The sequence below is a fragment of the Pleurodeles waltl genome, chromosome 4_1 (assembly GCF_031143425.1).
Source record: "Pleurodeles waltl isolate 20211129_DDA chromosome 4_1, aPleWal1.hap1.20221129, whole genome shotgun sequence".
Classification (NCBI taxonomy): Eukaryota; Metazoa; Chordata; class Amphibia; order Caudata; family Salamandridae; genus Pleurodeles; species Pleurodeles waltl.
The window spans coordinates 76,223,659-76,243,364 of record NC_090442.1 but is presented as its reverse complement, the minus strand read 5'-3'; the positions used below and the strand labels follow the sequence as shown (position 1 = coordinate 76,243,364).

General features: G+C 40.6%; 6 non-coding genes across 6 annotated transcripts; all 6 read left to right on the top strand.

Moving 5' to 3' along the window:
- The first annotated feature begins 2,218 nt into the window (after nucleotides 1–2,218).
- Nucleotides 2,219–2,290, top strand: TRNAC-GCA (transfer RNA cysteine (anticodon GCA)). Its single transcript has one exon. It is a non-coding gene; the product is annotated as a tRNA-Cys (tRNA).
- Nucleotides 2,291–4,380: 2,090 nt separating this feature from the next.
- TRNAC-GCA (transfer RNA cysteine (anticodon GCA)) lies at nucleotides 4,381–4,452 on the top strand. The gene has a single exon. It is a non-coding gene; the product is annotated as a tRNA-Cys (tRNA).
- Nucleotides 4,453–6,544: 2,092 nt separating this feature from the next.
- On the top strand, nucleotides 6,545–6,616 carry TRNAC-GCA (transfer RNA cysteine (anticodon GCA)). The gene has a single exon. It is a non-coding gene; the product is annotated as a tRNA-Cys (tRNA).
- Nucleotides 6,617–10,870: 4,254 nt separating this feature from the next.
- On the top strand, nucleotides 10,871–10,942 carry TRNAC-GCA (transfer RNA cysteine (anticodon GCA)). The gene has a single exon. It is a non-coding gene; the product is annotated as a tRNA-Cys (tRNA).
- A 2,092-nt stretch (nucleotides 10,943–13,034) lies between these two features.
- Nucleotides 13,035–13,106, top strand: TRNAC-GCA (transfer RNA cysteine (anticodon GCA)). The gene has a single exon. It is a non-coding gene; the product is annotated as a tRNA-Cys (tRNA).
- Nucleotides 13,107–19,522: 6,416 nt separating this feature from the next.
- TRNAC-GCA (transfer RNA cysteine (anticodon GCA)) lies at nucleotides 19,523–19,594 on the top strand. Its single transcript has one exon. It is a non-coding gene; the product is annotated as a tRNA-Cys (tRNA).
- Nucleotides 19,595–19,706: the final 112 nt, after the last annotated feature.

Genomic DNA, 19,706 nt, shown 5'->3' with positions numbered 1-19,706 from the left:
GATGAGATCCACAGCAGCAGTTTCTAGTCCATCCACTTCCAGATAGTACAACAAGGCGGTATAGCTCCGTGGTAGAGCATTTGACTGTAGGTCAAGAGGTCCCTGGTTCAAATCCGGGTGCCCCCTTAATACTTTAAAGAAGCTGTCAATTTCTTTCTGTATCGCTTTTTTCAATTCTTGGGGATTTTTTGAAAGTATGTCACACTAAAACGACTAATTAAGCAAAATAGCTCAAAGTTTTATGTGCATCCTTATGACTCTTGTTGAAAATTAACAGTTTTCACACTCACACCCAGTAACTGCACCATGGATCAATCTGGGTGCCCTCTTCACACATGAAAGAAGCTTTCAATTTCTTTCTATATCACTTTCTACAATTCTTGGGGATTTATTGAAAGTATTTCACACTAAAACGACTATTTAAACAAAATAGCTCAAAGTTTTATGTGCATCCTTAAGACTGTTGTGCGAAAATTAACAGTTTTCACACTCACGCCCAGTAACTGCACCATGGATCAATTCGAGTAAAACAAGAGTTCGTACATTGGCACACAGGGACAAATTGAAATTTGTGTACACAGCATGATACTGTGTACTTTAATACATCTTATAACATTCTGTAGTGTGCAGCACACAGATAATGTTTTACGGCATGGATTTATTAACAAGCATTGCTTCTAATAATTGAGCATATAGCAGAAATTGCAGGTGCAAAGAAAAAATACATAGGTAAACAAATCACAAGTTTCTAAATTCCACTGTATTTACCACAGCACAGCTGATTTGTTGTGCTTTAAGAAACACTGTGTGCCTGTACAGCAGCAAAGATGTGAGTGTGTGGACACTGTATGCCCGTAATGCTTTCACAAATGTCCTTATTCTGTAACAGAAGTCTCTGCAGTTTTAGAACTGAGTTTGGACAGTAGCATGTGTGCTTACTGATAGTAATATGTGTAAGAAACAAATGCCTGCATGCTGTTACTTGTGTCTTTCTCCAGTAGCACACCTATTTACTGTAATTAGTATGTAAGGTAACGTCGGCTAGACAAAACTGGACCCAAATGCTGGTACACTATGACTGGCCTGTGTACTGTTTCCAGTGTGTTTCACTAGTATCACGCCAGCTTACCGTTACTAGAATGTACAGTAAGACTGGTCCAATATGTATACCATATCAAATTGTTTTACCATAAAACAAAGATATAGCATTGTTAAAGACATTACCACGTGAGGGACACAGAAATTGCATTTTAAAAGACATCTATGTGAACTTGCATCGATTAGAAGAGATAGTGACTGTGTGAGAGTTGTATGGTACTGCTAACCAAAGCACTGTTAAAAAGAAGTCTTTCCTCACTAGAGTTGTGTTCTGTCAATGTCTGAGGCAGTGTATTTTTAAATGAGCTAGGAGGCTTAGACTGGCTGAGTCACTGACAGCTTTGCACACTTACTGCAGAGAGTGAGCAGACGAGAGACTAAGACTGAAATTTATGGCACAGAGTGATTGCAGAAGAGAGTAAGACTCACTCTCACTTCCAGCATGGTGAGTAGACAAGAGAGTACGCTAGTCCCACAGCTGGAATCCCAGAGTAGGTATAACTCAGTGCTAGTCAGAGTCCATGGTATTATATGTGACGTCTGCACTCTACAGCCTGCTGCTCGCAGTAATAAGGTGTGTGTGAAGGCATATTTCAGGAAAAGAGGATGTGTATAGCTCAGCAGTAAAGTATGTGACTGCAGATCAAGAGGTCCCCAGTTCAAGTCTTGCTTCCCACTTCTCCTTTTAAGGAACAAAAAAAAAATTCTCTGTTACTTATTTCAATTTCTGGAGATTTCTTGAAAGTATGTCACAGAAAAAACACTAATTAAAAAGAGTTTTAGGTTTTATCTGCGTCCGTAAGAGGGTTGTGTGAAAGGACCAGCAGCCGGTCTCCATAGCAGTCCCTGTGACTAGTGAAGCAAGAGTAAGCTTGAGAGTGAATTGGCACCCTTGGCCTAGGACCTGCTGTCATGCTATGTATTTTGGTGTGAATAGTGAAGCATCAGGTGTGTTGAGTGTGTCCATCAGCTTGTAGCCAGGGGCATGAGTCAGGCTGTGTCCCAGACCCTGTGACTAATAAATCAGCAGGTGGTATAGAGAGCCTATAAAAGAGGAAGCCGTTCTGATGAGATCCACAGCAGCAGTTTCTAGTCCATCCACTTCCAGATAGTACAACAAGGGGGTATAGCTCAGTGGTAGAGCGTTTGACTGCAGATCAAGAGGTCCCTGGTTCAAATCCGGGTGCCCCCTTAATACTTTAAAGAAGCTGTCAATTTCTTTCTGTATCGCTTTTTTCAATTCTTGGGGATTTTTTGAAAGTATGTCACACTAAAACGACTAATTAAGCAAAATAGCTCAAAGTTTTATGTGCATCCTTATGACTCTTGTTGAAAATTAACAGTTTTCACACTCACACCCAGTAACTGCACCATGGATCAATCTGGGTGCCCCCTTCACACATGAAAGAAGCTTTCAATTTCTTTCTATATCACTTTCTACAATTCTTGGGGATTTATTGAAAGTATTTCACACTAAAACGACTATTTAAACAAAATAGCTCAAAGTTTTATGTGCATCCTTAAGACTGTTGTGCGAAAATTAACAGTTTTCACACTCATGGACAGTAACTGCACCATGGATCAATTCGAGTAAAACAAGAGTTCGTACATTGGCACACAGGGACAAATTGAAATTTGTGTACACAGCATGATACTGTGTTTTAATACATCTTTCTACATTCTGTAGTGTGCAGCACACAGATAATGTTTTACGGCATGGATTTATTAACAAGCATTGCTTCTAATAATTGAGCATATAGCAGAAATTGCAGGTGCAAAGAAAAAATACATAGGTAAACAAATCACGAGTTTCTAAATTCCACTGTATTTACCACAGCACAGCTGATTTGTTGTGCTTTAAGAAACACTGTGTGCCTGTACAGCAGCAAAGATGTGAGTGTGTGGACACTGTATGCCCGTAATGCTTTCACAAATGTCCTTATACTGTAACAGAAGTCTTTGCAGTTTTAGAACTGAGTTTGGACAGTAGCATGTGTGCTTACTGATAGTAATATGTGTAAGAAACAAATGCCTGCATGCTGTTACTTGTGTCTTTCTCCAGTAGCACACCTATTTACTGTAATTAGTATGTAAGGTAACGTCGGCTAGACAAAACTGGACCCAAATGCTGGTACACTGTGACTGGCCTGTGTACTGTTTCCAGTGTGTTTCACTAGTATCACGCCAGCTTACCGTTACTAGAATGTACAGTAAGACTGGTCCAATATGTATACCATATCAAATTGTTTTACCATAAAACAAAGATATAGCATTGTTAAAGACATTACCACGTGAGGGACACAGAAATTGCATTTTAAAAGACATCTATGTGAACTTGCATCGATTAGAAGAGATAGTGACTGTGTGAGAGTTGTATGGTACTGCTAACCAAAGCACTGTTAAAAAGAAGTCTTTCCTCACTAGAGTTGTGTTCTGTCAATGTCTGAGGCAGTGGATTTTTCAATGAGCTAGGAGGCTTAGACTGGCTGAGTCACTGACAGCTTTGCACACTTACTGCAGAGAGTGAGCAGACGAGAGACTAAGACTGAAATTTAGGGCACAGAGTGATTGCAGAAGAGAGTAAGACTCACTCTCACTTCCAGCATGGTGAGTAGACAAGAGAGTAAGCTAGTCCCACAGCTGGAATCCCAGAGTAGGTATAACTCAGTGCTAGTCAGAGTCCATGGTATTATATGTGACGTCTGCACTCTACAGCCTGCTGCTCGCAGTAATAAGGTGTGTGTGAACGCATATTTCAGGAAAAGAGGATGTGTATAGCTCAGCAGTAAAGTATGTGACTGCAGATCAAGAGGTCCCCAGCTCAAGTCCTGCTTCCCACTTCTCCTTTTAAGGAACAAAAAAAAAATTCTCTGTTACTTATTTCAATTTCTGGAGATTTCTTGAAAGTATGTCACAGAAAAACCACTAATTAAAAAGAGTTTTAGGTTTTATCTGCGTCCGTAAGAGGGTTGTGTGAAAGGACTAGCAGCCGGTCTCCATAGCAGTCCCTGTGACTAGTGAAGCAAGAGTAAGCTTGAGAGTGAATTGGCACCCTTGGCCTAGGACCTGCTGTCATGCTATGTATTTTGGTGTGAATAGTGAAGCATCAGGTGTGTTGAGTGTGTCCATCAGCTTGTAGCCAGGGGCATGAGTCAGGCTGTGTCCCAGACCCTGTGACTAATAAATCAGCAGGTGGTATAGAGAGCCTATAAAAGAGGAAGCCGTTCTGATGAGATCCACAGCAGCAGTTTCTAGTCCATCCACTTCCAGATAGTACAACAAGGGGGTATAGCTCAGTGGTAGAGCGTTTGACTGCAGATCAAGAGGTCCCTGGTTCAAATCCGGGTGCCCCCTTAATACTTTAAAGAAGCTGTCAATTTCTTTCTGTATCGCTTTTTTCAATTCTTGGGGATTTTTTGAAAGTATGTCACACTAAAACGACTAATTAAGCAAAATAGCTCAAAGTTTTATGTGCATCCTTATGACTCTTGTTGAAAATTAACAGTTTTCACACTCACACCCAGTAACTGCACCATGGATCAATCTGGGTGCCCCCTTCACACATGAAAGAAGCTTTCAATTTCTTTCTATATCACTTTCTACAATTCTTGGGGATTTATTGAAAGTATTTCACACTAAAACGACTATTTAAACAAAATAGCTCAAAGTTTTATGTGCATCCTTAAGACTGTTGTGCGAAAATTAACAGTTTTCACACTCACGCCCAGTAACTGCACCATGGATCAATTCGAGTAAAACAAGAGTTCGTACATTGGCACACAGGGACAAATTGAAATTTGTGTACACAGCATGATACTGTGTACTTTAATACATCTTTCTACATTCTGTAGTGTGCAGCACACAGATAATGTTTTACGGCATGGATTTATTAACAAGCATTGCTTCTAATAATTGAGCATATAGCAGAAATTGCAGGTGCAAAGAAAAAATACATAGGTAAACAAATCACAAGTTTCTAAATTCCACTGTATTTACCACAGCACAGCTGATTTGTTGTGCTTTAAGAAACACTGTGTGCCTGTACAGCAGCAAAGATGTGAGTGTGTGGACACTGTATGCCCGTAATGCTTTCACAAATGTCCTTATACTGTAACAGAAGTCTCTGCAGTTTTAGAACTGAGTTTGGACAGTAGCATGTGTGCTTACTGATAGTAATATGTGTAAGAAACAAATGCCTGCATGCTGTTACTTGTGTCTTTCTCCAGTAGCACACCTATTTACTGTAATTAGTATGTAAGGTAACGTCGGCTAGACAAAACTGGACCCAAATGCTGGTACACTGTGACTGGCCTGTGTACTGTTTCCAGTGTGTTTCACTAGTATCACGCCAGCTTACCGTTACTAGAATGTACAGTAAGACTGGTCCAATATGTATACCATATCAAATTGTTTTACCATAAAACAAAGATATAGCATTGTTAAAGACATTACCACGTGAGGGACACAGAAATTGCATTTTAAAAGACATCTATGTGAACTTGCATCGATTAGAAGAGATAGTGACTGTGTGAGAGTTGTATGGTACTGCTAACCAAAGCACTGTTAAAAAGAAGTCTTTCCTCACTAGAGTTGTGTTCTGTCAATGTCTGAGGCAGTGGATTTTTCAATGAGCTAGGAGGCTTAGACTGGCTGAGTCACTGACAGCTTTGCACACTTACTGCAGAGAGTGAGCAGACGAGAGACTAAGACTGAAATTTAGGGCACAGAGTGATTGCAGAAGAGAGTAAGACTCACTCTCACTTCCAGCATGGTGAGTAGACAAGAGAGTAAGCTAGTCCCACAGCTGGAATCCCAGAGTAGGTATAACTCAGTGCTAGTCAGAGTCCATGGTATTATATGTGACGTCTGCACTCTACAGCCTGCTGCTCGCAGTAATAAGGTGTGTGTGAACGCATATTTCAGGAAAAGAGGATGTGTATAGCTCAGCAGTAAAGTATGTGACTGCAGATCAAGAGGTCCCCAGCTCAAGTCCTGCTTCCCACTTCTCCTTTTAAGGAACAAAAAAAAAATTCTCTGTTACTTTTTTCAATTTCTGGAGATTTCTTGAAAGTATGTCACAGAAAAACCACTAATTAAAAAGAGTTTTAGGTTTTATCTGCGTCCGTAAGAGGGTTGTGTGAAAGGACCAGCAGCCGGTCTCCATAGCAGTCCCTGTGACTAGTGAAGCAAGAGTAAGCTTGAGAGTGAATTGGCACCCTTGGCCTAGGACCTGCTGTCATGCTATGTATTTTGGTGTGAATAGTGAAGCATCAGGTGTGTTGAGTGTGTCCATCAGCTTGTAGCCAGGGGCATGAGTCAGGCTGTGTCCCAGACCCTGTGACTAATAAATCAGCAGGTGGTATAGAGAGCCTATAAAAGAGGAAGCCGTTCTGATGAGATCCACAGCAGCAGTTTCTAGTCCATCCACTTCCAGATAGTACAACAAGGGGGCATAGCTCAGTGGTAGAGCATTTGACTGCAAATCAAGAGGTCCCTGGTTCAAATCCGGTTGCCCCCTTAATACTTTAAAGAAGCTGTCAATTTCTTTCTGTATCGCTTTTTTCAATTCTTGGGGATTTTTTGAAAGTATGTCACACTAAAACGACTAATTAAGCAAAATAGCTCAAAGTTTTATGTGCATCCTTATGACTCTTGTTGAAAATTAACAGTTTTCACACTCACACCCAGTAACTGCACCATGGATCAATCTGGGTGCCCCCTTCACACATGAAAGAAGCTTTCAATTTCTTTCTATATCACTTTCTACAATTCTTGGGGATTTATTGAAAGTATTTCACACTAAAACGACTATTTAAACAAAATAGCTCAAAGTTTTATGTGCATCCTTAAGACTGTTGTGCGAAAATTAACAGTTTTCACACTCACGCCCAGTAACTGCACCATGGATCAATTCGAGTAAAACAAGAGTTCGTACATTGGCACACAGGGACAAATTGAAATTTGTGTACACAGCATGATACTGTGTACTTTAATACATCTTTCTACATTCTGTAGTGTGCAGCACACAGATAATGTTTTACGGCATGGATTTATTAACAAGCATTGCTTCTAATAATTGAGCATATAGCAGAAATTGCAGGTGCAAAGAAAAAATACATAGGTAAACAAATCACAAGTTTCTAAATTCCACTGTATTTACCACAGCACAGCTGATTTGTTGTGCTTTAAGAAACACTGTGTGCCTGTACAGCAGCAAAGATGTGAGTGTGTGGACACTGTATGCCCGTAATGCTTTCACAAATGTCCTTATACTGTAACAGAAGTCTCTGCAGTTTTAGAACTGAGTTTGGACAGTAGCATGTGTGCTTACTGATAGTAATATGTGTAAGAAACAAATGCCTGCATGCTGTTACTTGTGTCTTTCTCCAGTAGCACACCTATTTACTGTAATTAGTATGTAAGGTAACGTCGGCTAGACAAAACTGGACCCAAATGCTGGTACACTGTGACTGGCCTGTGTACTGTTTCCAGTGTGTTTCACTAGTATCACGCCAGCTTACCGTTACTAGAATGTACAGTAAGACTGGTCCAATATGTATACCATATCAAATTGTTTTACCATAAAACAAAGATATAGCATTGTTAAAGACATTACCACGTGAGGGACACAGAAATTGCATTTTAAAAGACATCTATGTGAACTTGCATCGATTAGAAGAGATAGTGACTGTGTGAGAGTTGTATGGTACTGCTAACCAAAGCACTGTTAAAAAGAAGTCTTTCCTCACTAGAGTTGTGTTCTGTCAATGTCTGAGGCAGTGGATTTTTAAATGAGCTAGGAGGCTTAGACTGGCTGAGTCACTGACAGCTTTGCACACTTACTGCAGAGAGTGAGCAGACGAGAGACTAAGACTGAAATTTAGGGCACAGAGTGATTGCAGAAGAGAGTAAGAGTCACTCTCACTTCCAGCATGGTGAGTAGACAAGAGAGTAAGCTAGTCCCACAGCTGGAATCCCAGAGTAGGTATAACTCAGTGCTAGTCAGAGTCCATGGTATTATATGTGACGTCTGCACTCTACAGCCTGCTGCTCGCAGTAATAAGGTGTGTGTGAAGGCATATTTCAGGAAAAGAGGATGTGTATAGCTCAGCAGTAAAGTATGTGACTGCAGATCAAGAGGTCCCCAGTTCAAGTCTTGCTTCCCACTTCTCCTTTTAAGGAACAAAAAAAATTCTCTGTTACTTATTTCAATTTCTGGAGATTTCTTGAAAGTATGTCACAGAAAAACCACTAATTAAAAAGAGTTTTAGGTTTTATCTGCGTCCGTAAGAGGGTTGTGTGAAAGGACCAGCAGCCGGTCTCCATAGCAGTCCCTGTGACTAGTGAAGCAAGAGTAAGCTTGAGAGTGAATTGGCACCCTTGGCCTAGGACCTGCTGTCATGCTATGTATTTTGGTGTGAATAGTGAAGCATCAGGTGTGTTGAGTGTGTCCATCAGCTTGTAGCCAGGGGCATGAGTCAGGCTGTGTCCCAGACCCTGTGACTAATAAATCAGCAGGTGGTATAGAGAGCCTATAAAAGAGGAAGCCGTTCTGATGAGATCCACAGCAGCAGTTTCTAGTCCATCCACTTCCAGATAGTACAACAAGGCGGTATAGCTCCGTGGTAGAGCATTTGACTGTAGGTCAAGAGGTCCCTGGTTCAAATCCGGGTGCCCCCTTAATACTTTAAAGAAGCTGTCAATTTCTTTCTGTATCGCTTTTTTCAATTCTTGGGGATTTTTTGAAAGTATGTCACACTAAAACGACTAATTAAGCAAAATAGCTCAAAGTTTTATGTGCATCCTTATGACTCTTGTTGAAAATTAACAGTTTTCACACTCACACCCAGTAACTGCACCATGGATCAATCTGGGTGCCCTCTTCACACATGAAAGAAGCTTTCAATTTCTTTCTATATCACTTTCTACAATTCTTGGGGATTTATTGAAAGTATTTCACACTAAAACGACTATTTAAACAAAATAGCTCAAAGTTTTATGTGCATCCTTAAGACTGTTGTGCGAAAATTAACAGTTTTCACACTCACGCCCAGTAACTGCACCATGGATCAATTCGAGTAAAACAAGAGTTCGTACATTGGCACACAGGGACAAATTGAAATTTGTGTACACAGCATGATACTGTGTACTTTAATACATCTTATAACATTCTGTAGTGTGCAGCACACAGATAATGTTTTACGGCATGGATTTATTAACAAGCATTGCTTCTAATAATTGAGCATATAGCAGAAATTGCAGGTGCAAAGAAAAAATACATAGGTAAACAAATCACAAGTTTCTAAATTCCACTGTATTTACCACAGCACAGCTGATTTGTTGTGCTTTAAGAAACACTGTGTGCCTGTACAGCAGCAAAGATGTGAGTGTGTGGACACTGTATGCCCGTAATGCTTTCACAAATGTCCTTATTCTGTAACAGAAGTCTCTGCAGTTTTAGAACTGAGTTTGGACAGTAGCATGTGTGCTTACTGATAGTAATATGTGTAAGAAACAAATGCCTGCATGCTGTTACTTGTGTCTTTCTCCAGTAGCACACCTATTTACTGTAATTAGTATGTAAGGTAACGTCGGCTAGACAAAACTGGACCCAAATGCTGGTACACTATGACTGGCCTGTGTACTGTTTCCAGTGTGTTTCACTAGTATCACGCCAGCTTACCGTTACTAGAATGTACAGTAAGACTGGTCCAATATGTATACCATATCAAATTGTTTTACCATAAAACAAAGATATAGCATTGTTAAAGACATTACCACGTGAGGGACACAGAAATTGCATTTTAAAAGACATCTATGTGAACTTGCATCGATTAGAAGAGATAGTGACTGTGTGAGAGTTGTATGGTACTGCTAACCAAAGCACTGTTAAAAAGAAGTCTTTCCTCACTAGAGTTGTGTTCTGTCAATGTCTGAGGCAGTGTATTTTTAAATGAGCTAGGAGGCTTAGACTGGCTGAGTCACTGACAGCTTTGCACACTTACTGCAGAGAGTGAGCAGACGAGAGACTAAGACTGAAATTTATGGCACAGAGTGATTGCAGAAGAGAGTAAGACTCACTCTCACTTCCAGCATGGTGAGTAGACAAGAGAGTACGCTAGTCCCACAGCTGGAATCCCAGAGTAGGTATAACTCAGTGCTAGTCAGAGTCCATGGTATTATATGTGACGTCTGCACTCTACAGCCTGCTGCTCGCAGTAATAAGGTGTGTGTGAAGGCATATTTCAGGAAAAGAGGATGTGTATAGCTCAGCAGTAAAGTATGTGACTGCAGATCAAGAGGTCCCCAGTTCAAGTCTTGCTTCCCACTTCTCCTTTTAAGGAACAAAAAAAAAATTCTCTGTTACTTATTTCAATTTCTGGAGATTTCTTGAAAGTATGTCACAGAAAAAACACTAATTAAAAAGAGTTTTAGGTTTTATCTGCGTCCGTAAGAGGGTTGTGTGAAAGGACCAGCAGCCGGTCTCCATAGCAGTCCCTGTGACTAGTGAAGCAAGAGTAAGCTTGAGAGTGAATTGGCACCCTTGGCCTAGGACCTGCTGTCATGCTATGTATTTTGGTGTGAATAGTGAAGCATCAGGTGTGTTGAGTGTGTCCATCAGCTTGTAGCCAGGGGCATGAGTCAGGCTGTGTCCCAGACCCTGTGACTAATAAATCAGCAGGTGGTATAGAGAGCCTATAAAAGAGGAAGCCGTTCTGATGAGATCCACAGCAGCAGTTTCTAGTCCATCCACTTCCAGATAGTACAACAAGGGGGTATAGCTCAGTGGTAGAGCGTTTGACTGCAGATCAAGAGGTCCCTGGTTCAAATCCGGGTGCCCCCTTAATACTTTAAAGAAGCTGTCAATTTCTTTCTGTATCGCTTTTTTCAATTCTTGGGGATTTTTTGAAAGTATGTCACACTAAAACGACTAATTAAGCAAAATAGCTCAAAGTTTTATGTGCATCCTTATGACTCTTGTTGAAAATTAACAGTTTTCACACTCACACCCAGTAACTGCACCATGGATCAATCTGGGTGCCCCCTTCACACATGAAAGAAGCTTTCAATTTCTTTCTATATCACTTTCTACAATTCTTGGGGATTTATTGAAAGTATTTCACACTAAAACGACTATTTAAACAAAATAGCTCAAAGTTTTATGTGCATCCTTAAGACTGTTGTGCGAAAATTAACAGTTTTCACACTCACGCCCAGTAACTGCACCATGGATCAATTCGAGTAAAACAAGAGTTCGTACATTGGCACACAGGGACAAATTGAAATTTGTGTACACAGCATGATACTGTGTACTTTAATACATCTTTCTACATTCTGTAGTGTGCAGCACACAGATAATGTTTTACGGCATGGATTTATTAACAAGCATTGCTTCTAATAATTGAGCATATAGCAGAAATTGCAGGTGCAAAGAAAAAATACATAGGTAAACAAATCACAAGTTTCTAAATTCCACTGTATTTACCACAGCACAGCTGATTTGTTGTGCTTTAAGAAACACTGTGTGCCTGTACAGCAGCAAAGATGTGAGTGTGTGGACACTGTATGCCCGTAATGCTTTCACAAATGTCCTTATACTGTAACAGAAGTCTCTGCAGTTTTAGAACTGAGTTTGGACAGTAGCATGTGTGCTTACTGATAGTAATATGTGTAAGAAACAAATGCCTGCATGCTGTTACTTGTGTCTTTCTCCAGTAGCACACCTATTTACTGTAATTAGTATGTAAGGTAACGTCGGCTAGACAAAACTGGACCCAAATGCTGGTACACTGTGACTGGCCTGTGTACTGTTTCCAGTGTGTTTCACTAGTATCACGCCAGCTTACCGTTACTAGAATGTACAGTAAGACTGGTCCAATATGTATACCATATCAAATTGTTTTACCATAAAACAAAGATATAGCATTGTTAAAGACATTACCACGTGAGGGACACAGAAATTGCATTTTAAAAGACATCTATGTGAACTTGCATCGATTAGAAGAGATAGTGACTGTGTGAGAGTTGTATGGTACTGCTAACCAAAGCACTGTTAAAAAGAAGTCTTTCCTCACTAGAGTTGTGTTCTGTCAATGTCTGAGGCAGTGGATTTTTCAATGAGCTAGGAGGCTTAGACTGGCTGAGTCACTGACAGCTTTGCACACTTACTGCAGAGAGTGAGCAGACGAGAGACTAAGACTGAAATTTAGGGCACAGAGTGATTGCAGAAGAGAGTAAGACTCACTCTCACTTCCAGCATGGTGAGTAGACAAGAGAGTAAGCTAGTCCCACAGCTGGAATCCCAGAGTAGGTATAACTCAGTGCTAGTCAGAGTCCATGGTATTATATGTGACGTCTGCACTCTACAGCCTGCTGCTCGCAGTAATAAGGTGTGTGTGAACGCATATTTCAGGAAAAGAGGATGTGTATAGCTCAGCAGTAAAGTATGTGACTGCAGATCAAGAGGTCCCCAGCTCAAGTCCTGCTTCCCACTTCTCCTTTTAAGGAACAAAAAAAAAATTCTCTGTTACTTTTTTCAATTTCTGGAGATTTCTTGAAAGTATGTCACAGAAAAACCACTAATTAAAAAGAGTTTTAGGTTTTATCTGCGTCCGTAAGAGGGTTGTGTGAAAGGACCAGCAGCCGGTCTCCATAGCAGTCCCTGTGACTAGTGAAGCAAGAGTAAGCTTGAGAGTGAATTGGCACCCTTGGCCTAGGACCTGCTGTCATGCTATGTATTTTGGTGTGAATAGTGAAGCATCAGGTGTGTTGAGTGTGTCCATCAGCTTGTAGCCAGGGGCATGAGTCAGGCTGTGTCCCAGACCCTGTGACTAATAAATCAGCAGGTGGTATAGAGAGCCTATAAAAGAGGAAGCCGTTCTGATGAGATCCACAGCAGCAGTTTCTAGTCCATCCACTTCCAGATAGTACAACAAGGGGGCATAGCTCAGTGGTAGAGCATTTGACTGCAAATCAAGAGGTCCCTGGTTCAAATCCGGTTGCCCCCTTAATGCTTTAAAGAAGCTGTCAATTTCTTTCTGTATCGCTTTTTTCAATTCTTGGGGATTTTTTGAAAGTATGTCACACTAAAACGACTAATTAAGCAAAATAGCTCAAAGTTTTATGTGCATCCTTATGACTCTTGTTGAAAATTAACAGTTTTCACACTCACACCCAGTAACTGCACCATGGATCAATCTGGGTGCCCCCTTCACACATGAAAGAAGCTTTCAATTTCTTTCTATATCACTTTCTACAATTCTTGGGGATTTATTGAAAGTATTTCACACTAAAACGACTATTTAAACAAAATAGCTCAAAGTTTTATGTGCATCCTTAAGACTGTTGTGCGAAAATTAACAGTTTTCACACTCACGCCCAGTAACTGCACCATGGATCAATTCGAGTAAAACAAGAGTTCGTACATTGGCACACAGGGACAAATTGAAATTTGTGTACACAGCATGATACTGTGTACTTTAATACATCTTTCTACATTCTGTAGTGTGCAGCACACAGATAATGTTTTACGGCATGGATTTATTAACAAGCATTGCTTCTAATAATTGAGCATATAGCAGAAATTGCAGGTGCAAAGAAAAAATACATAGGTAAACAAATCACAAGTTTCTAAATTCCACTGTATTTACCACAGCACAGCTGATTTGTTGTGCTTTAAGAAACACTGTGTGCCTGTACAGCAGCAAAGATGTGAGTGTGTGGACACTGTATGCCCGTAATGCTTTCACAAATGTCCTTATACTGTAACAGAAGTCTCTGCAGTTTTAGAACTGAGTTTGGACAGTAGCATGTGTGCTTACTGATAGTAATATGTGTAAGAAACAAATGCCTGCATGCTGTTACTTGTGTCTTTCTCCAGTAGCACACCTATTTACTGTAATTAGTATGTAAGGTAACGTCGGCTAGACAAAACTGGACCCAAATGCTGGTACACTGTGACTGGCCTGTGTACTGTTTCCAGTGTGTTTCACTAGTATCACGCCAGCTTACCGTTACTAGAATGTACAGTAAGACTGGTCCAATATGTATACCATATCAAATTGTTTTACCATAAAACAAAGATATAGCATTGTTAAAGACATTACCACGTGAGGGACACAGAAATTGCATTTTAAAAGACATCTATGTGAACTTGCATCGATTAGAAGAGATAGTGACTGTGTGAGAGTTGTATGGTACTGCTAACCAAAGCACTGTTAAAAAGAAGTCTTTCCTCACTAGAGTTGTGTTCTGTCAATGTCTGAGGCAGTGGATTTTTAAATGAGCTAGGAGGCTTAGACTGGCTGAGTCACTGACAGCTTTGCACACTTACTGCAGAGAGTGAGCAGACGAGAGACTAAGACTGAAATTTATGGCACAGAGTGATTGCAGAAGAGAGTAAGACTCACTCTCACTTCCAGCATGGTGAGTAGACAAGAGAGTACGCTAGTCCCACAGCTGGAATCCCAGAGTAGGTATAACTCAGTGCTAGTCAGAGTCCATGTTATTATATGTGACGTCTGCACTCTACAGCCTGCTGCTCGCAGTAATAAGGTGTGTGTGAAGGCATATTTCAGGAAAAGAGGATGTGTATAGCTCAGCAGTAAAGTATGTGACTGCAGATCAAGAGGTCCCCAGTTCAAGTCTTGCTTCCCACTTCTCCTTTTAAGGAACAAAAAAAATTCTCTGTTACTTATTTCAATTTCTGGAGATTTCTTGAAAGTATGTCACAGAAAAACCACTAATTAAAAAGAGTTTTAGGTTTTATCTGCGTCCGTAAGAGGGTTGTGTGAAAGGACCAGCAGCCGGTCTCCATAGCAGTCCCTGTGACTAGTGAAGCAAGAGTAAGCTTGAGAGTGAATTGGCACCCTTGGCCTAGGACCTGCTGTCATGCTATGTATTTTGGTGTGAATAGTGAAGCATCAGGTGTGTTGAGTGTGTCCATCAGCTTGTAGCCAGGGGCATGAGTCAGGCTGTGTCCCAGACCCTGTGACTAATAAATCAGCAGGTGGTATAGAGAGCCTATAAAAGAGGAAGCCGTTCTGATGAGATCCACAGCAGCAGTTTCTAGTCCATCCACTTCCAGATAGTACAACAAGGCGGTATAGCTCCGTGGTAGAGCATTTGACTGTAGGTCAAGAGGTCCCTGGTTCAAATCCGGGTGCCCCCTTAATACTTTAAAGAAGCTGTCAATTTCTTTCTGTATCGCTTTTTTCAATTCTTGGGGATTTTTTGAAAGTATGTCACACTAAAACGACTAATTAAGCAAAATAGCTCAAAGTTTTATGTGCATCCTTATGACTCTTGTTGAAAATTAACAGTTTTCACACTCACACCCAGTAACTGCACCATGGATCAATCTGGGTGCCCTCTTCACACATGAAAGAAGCTTTCAATTTCTTTCTATATCACTTTCTACAATTCTTGGGGATTTATTGAAAGTATTTCACACTAAAACGACTATTTAAACAAAATAGCTCAAAGTTTTATGTGCATCCTTAAGACTGTTGTGCGAAAATTAACAGTTTTCACACTCACGCCCAGTAACTGCACCATGGATCAATTCGAGTAAAACAAGAGTTCGTACATTGGCACACAGGGACAAATTGAAATTTGTGTACACAGCATGATACTGTGTACTTTAATACATCTTATAACATTCTGTAGTGTGCAGCACACAGATAATGTTTTACGGCATGGATTTATTAACAAGCATTGCTTCTAATAATTGAGCATATAGCAGAAATTGCAGGTGCAAAGAAAAAATACATAGGTAAACAAATCACAAGTTTCTAAATTCCACTGTATTTACCACAGCACAGCTGATTTGTTGTGCTTTAAGAAACACTGTGTGCCTGTACAGCAGCAAAGATGTGAGTGTGTGGACACTGTATGCCCGTAATGCTTTCACAAATGTCCTTATTCTGTAACAGAAGTCTCTGCAGTTTTAGAACTGAGTTTGGACAGTAGCATGTGTGCTTACTGATAGTAATATGTGTAAGAAACAAATGCCTGCATGCTGTTACTTGTGTCTTTCTCCAGTAGCACACCTATTTACTGTAATTAGTATGTAAGGTAACGTCGGCTAGACAAAACTGGACCCAAATGCTGGTACACTATGACTGGCCTGTGTACTGTTTCCAGTGTGTTTCACTAGTATCACGCCAGCTTACCGTTACTAGAATGTACAGTAAGACTGGTCCAATATGTATACCATATCAAATTGTTTTACCATAAAACAAAGATATAGCATTGTTAAAGACATTACCACGTGAGGGACACAGAAATTGCATTTTAAAAGACATCTATGTGAACTTGCATCGATTAGAAGAGATAGTGACTGTGTGAGAGTTGTATGGTACTGCTAACCAAAGCACTGTTAAAAAGAAGTCTTTCCTCACTAGAGTTGTGTTCTGTCAATGTCTGAGGCAGTGTATTTTTAAATGAGCTAGGAGGCTTAGACTGGCTGAGTCACTGACAGCTTTGCACACTTACTGCAGAGAGTGAGCAGACGAGAGACTAAGACTGAAATTTATGGCACAGAGTGATTGCAGAAGAGAGTAAGACTCACTCTCACTTCCAGCATGGTGAGTAGACAAGAGAGTACGCTAGTCCCACAGCTGGAATCCCAGAGTAGGTATAACTCAGTGCTAGTCAGAGTCCATGGTATTATATGTGACGTCTGCACTCTACAGCCTGCTGCTCGCAGTAATAAGGTGTGTGTGAAGGCATATTTCAGGAAAAGAGGATGTGTATAGCTCAGCAGTAAAGTATGTGACTGCAGATCAAGAGGTCCCCAGTTCAAGTCTTGCTTCCCACTTCTCCTTTTAAGGAACAAAAAAAATTCTCTGTTACTTATTTCAATTTCTGGAGATTTCTTGAAAGTATGTCACAGAAAAACCACTAATTAAAAAGAGTTTTAGGTTTTATCTGCGTCCGTAAGAGGGTTGTGTGAAAGGACCAGCAGCCGGTCTCCATAGCAGTCCCTGTGACTAGTGAAGCAAGAGTAAGCTTGAGAGTGAATTGGCACCCTTGGCCTAGGACCTGCTGTCATGCTATGTATTTTGGTGTGAATAGTGAAGCATCAGGTGTGTTGAGTGTGTCCATCAGCTTGTAGCCAGGGGAATGAGTCAGGCTGTGTCCCAGACCCTGTGACTAATAAATCAGCAGGTGGTATAGAGAGCCTATAAAAGAGGAAGCCGTTCTGATGAGATCCACAGCAGCAGTTTCTAGTCCATCCACTTCCAGATAGTACAACAAGGCGGTATAGCTCCGTGGTAGAGCATTTGACTGTAGGTCAAGAGGTCCCTGGTTCAAATCCGGGTGCCCCCTTAATACTTTAAAGAAGCTGTCAATTTCTTTCTGTATCGCTTTTTTCAATTCTTGGGGATTTTTTGAAAGTATGTCACACTAAAACGACTAATTAAGCAAAATAGCTCAAAGTTTTATGTGCATCCTTATGACTCTTGTTGAAAATTAACAGTTTTCACACTCACACCCAGTAACTGCACCATGGATCAATCTGGGTGCCCTCTTCACACATGAAAGAAGCTTTCAATTTCTTTCTATATCACTTTCTACAATTCTTGGGGATTTATTGAAAGTATTTCACACTAAAACGACTATTTAAACAAAATAGCTCAAAGTTTTATGTGCATCCTTAAGACTGTTGTGCGAAAATTAACAGTTTTCACACTCACGCCCAGTAACTGCACCATGGATCAATTCGAGTAAAACAAGAGTTCGTACATTGGCACACAGGGACAAATTGAAATTTGTGTACACAGCATGATACTGTGTACTTTAATACATCTTATAACATTCTGTAGTGTGCAGCACACAGATAATGTTTTACGGCATGGATTTATTAACAAGCATTGCTTCTAATAATTGAGCATATAGCAGAAATTGCAGGTGCAAAGAAAAAATACATAGGTAAACAAATCACAAGTTTCTAAATTCCACTGTATTTACCACAGCACAGCTGATTTGTTGTGCTTTAAGAAACACTGTGTGCCTGTACAGCAGCAAAGATGTGAGTGTGTGGACACTGTATGCCCGTAATGCTTTCACAAATGTCCTTATTCTGTAACAGAAGTCTCTGCAGTTTTAGAACTGAGTTTGGACAGTAGCATGTGTGCTTACTGATAGTAATATGTGTAAGAAACAAATGCCTGCATGCTGTTACTTGTGTCTTTCTCCAGTAGCACACCTATTTACTGTAATTAGTATGTAAGGTAACGTCGGCTAGACAAAACTGGACCCAAATGCTGGTACACTATGACTGGCCTGTGTACTGTTTCCAGTGTGTTTCACTAGTATCACGCCAGCTTACCGTTACTAGAATGTACAGTAAGACTGGTCCAATATGTATACCATATCAAATTGTTTTACCATAAAACAAAGATATAGCATTGTTAAAGACATTACCACGTGAGGGACACAGAAATTGCATTTTAAAAGACATCTATGTGAACTTGCATCGATTAGAAGAGATAGTGACTGTGTGAGAGTTGTATGGTACTGCTAACCAAAGCACTGTTAAAAAGAAGTCTTTCCTCACTAGAGTTGTGTTCTGTCAATGTCTGAGGCAGTGTATTTTTAAATGAGCTAGGAGGCTTAGACTGGCTGAGTCACTGACAGCTTTGCACACTTACTGCAGAGAGTGAGCAGACGAGAGACTAAGACTGAAATTTAGGGCACAGAGTGATTGCAGAAGAGAGTAAGACTCACTCTCACTTCCAGCATGGTGAGTAGACAAGAGAGTAAGCTAGTCCCACAGCTGGAATCCCAGAGTAGGTATAACTCAGTGCTAGTCAGAGTCCATGGTATTATATGTGACGTCTGCACTCTACACCCTGCTGCTCGCAGTAATAAGGTGTGTGTGAAGGCATATTTCAGGAAAAGAGGGTGTGTATAGCTCAGCAGTAAAGCATGTGACTGCAGATCAAGAGGTCCCCAGTTCAAGTCTTGCTTCCCACTTCTCCTTTTAAGGAACAAAAAAATAATTCTCTGTTACTTATTTCAATTTCTGGAGATTTCTTGAAAGTATGTCACAGAAAAACCACTAATTAAAAAGAGTTTTAGGTTTTATCTGCGTCTGTAAGAGGGTAGTGTGAAAGGACCAGCAGCCGGTCTCCATAGCAGTCCCTGTGACTAGTGAAGCAAGAGTAAGCTTGAGAGTGAATTGGCACCCTTGGCCAAGGACCTGCTGTCATGCTATGTATTTTGGTGTGAATAGTGAAGCATCAGGTGTGTTGAGTGTGTCCATCAGCTTGTAGCCAGGGGCATGAGTCAGGCTGTGTCCCAGACCCTGTGACTAATAAATCAGCAGGTGGTATAGAGAGCCTATAAAAGAGGAAGCCGTTCTGATGAGATCCACAGCAGCAGTTTCTAGTCCATCCACTTCCAGATAGTACAACAAGGGGGTATAGCTCAGTGGTAGAGCATTTGACTGCAGGTCAAGAGGTCCCTGGTTCAAATCCGGGTGCCCCCTTAATACTTTAAAGAAGCTGTCAATTTCTTTCTGTATCGCTTTTTTAAATTCTTGGGGATTTTTTGAAAGTATGTCACACTAAAACGACTAATTAAGCAAAATAGCTCAAAGT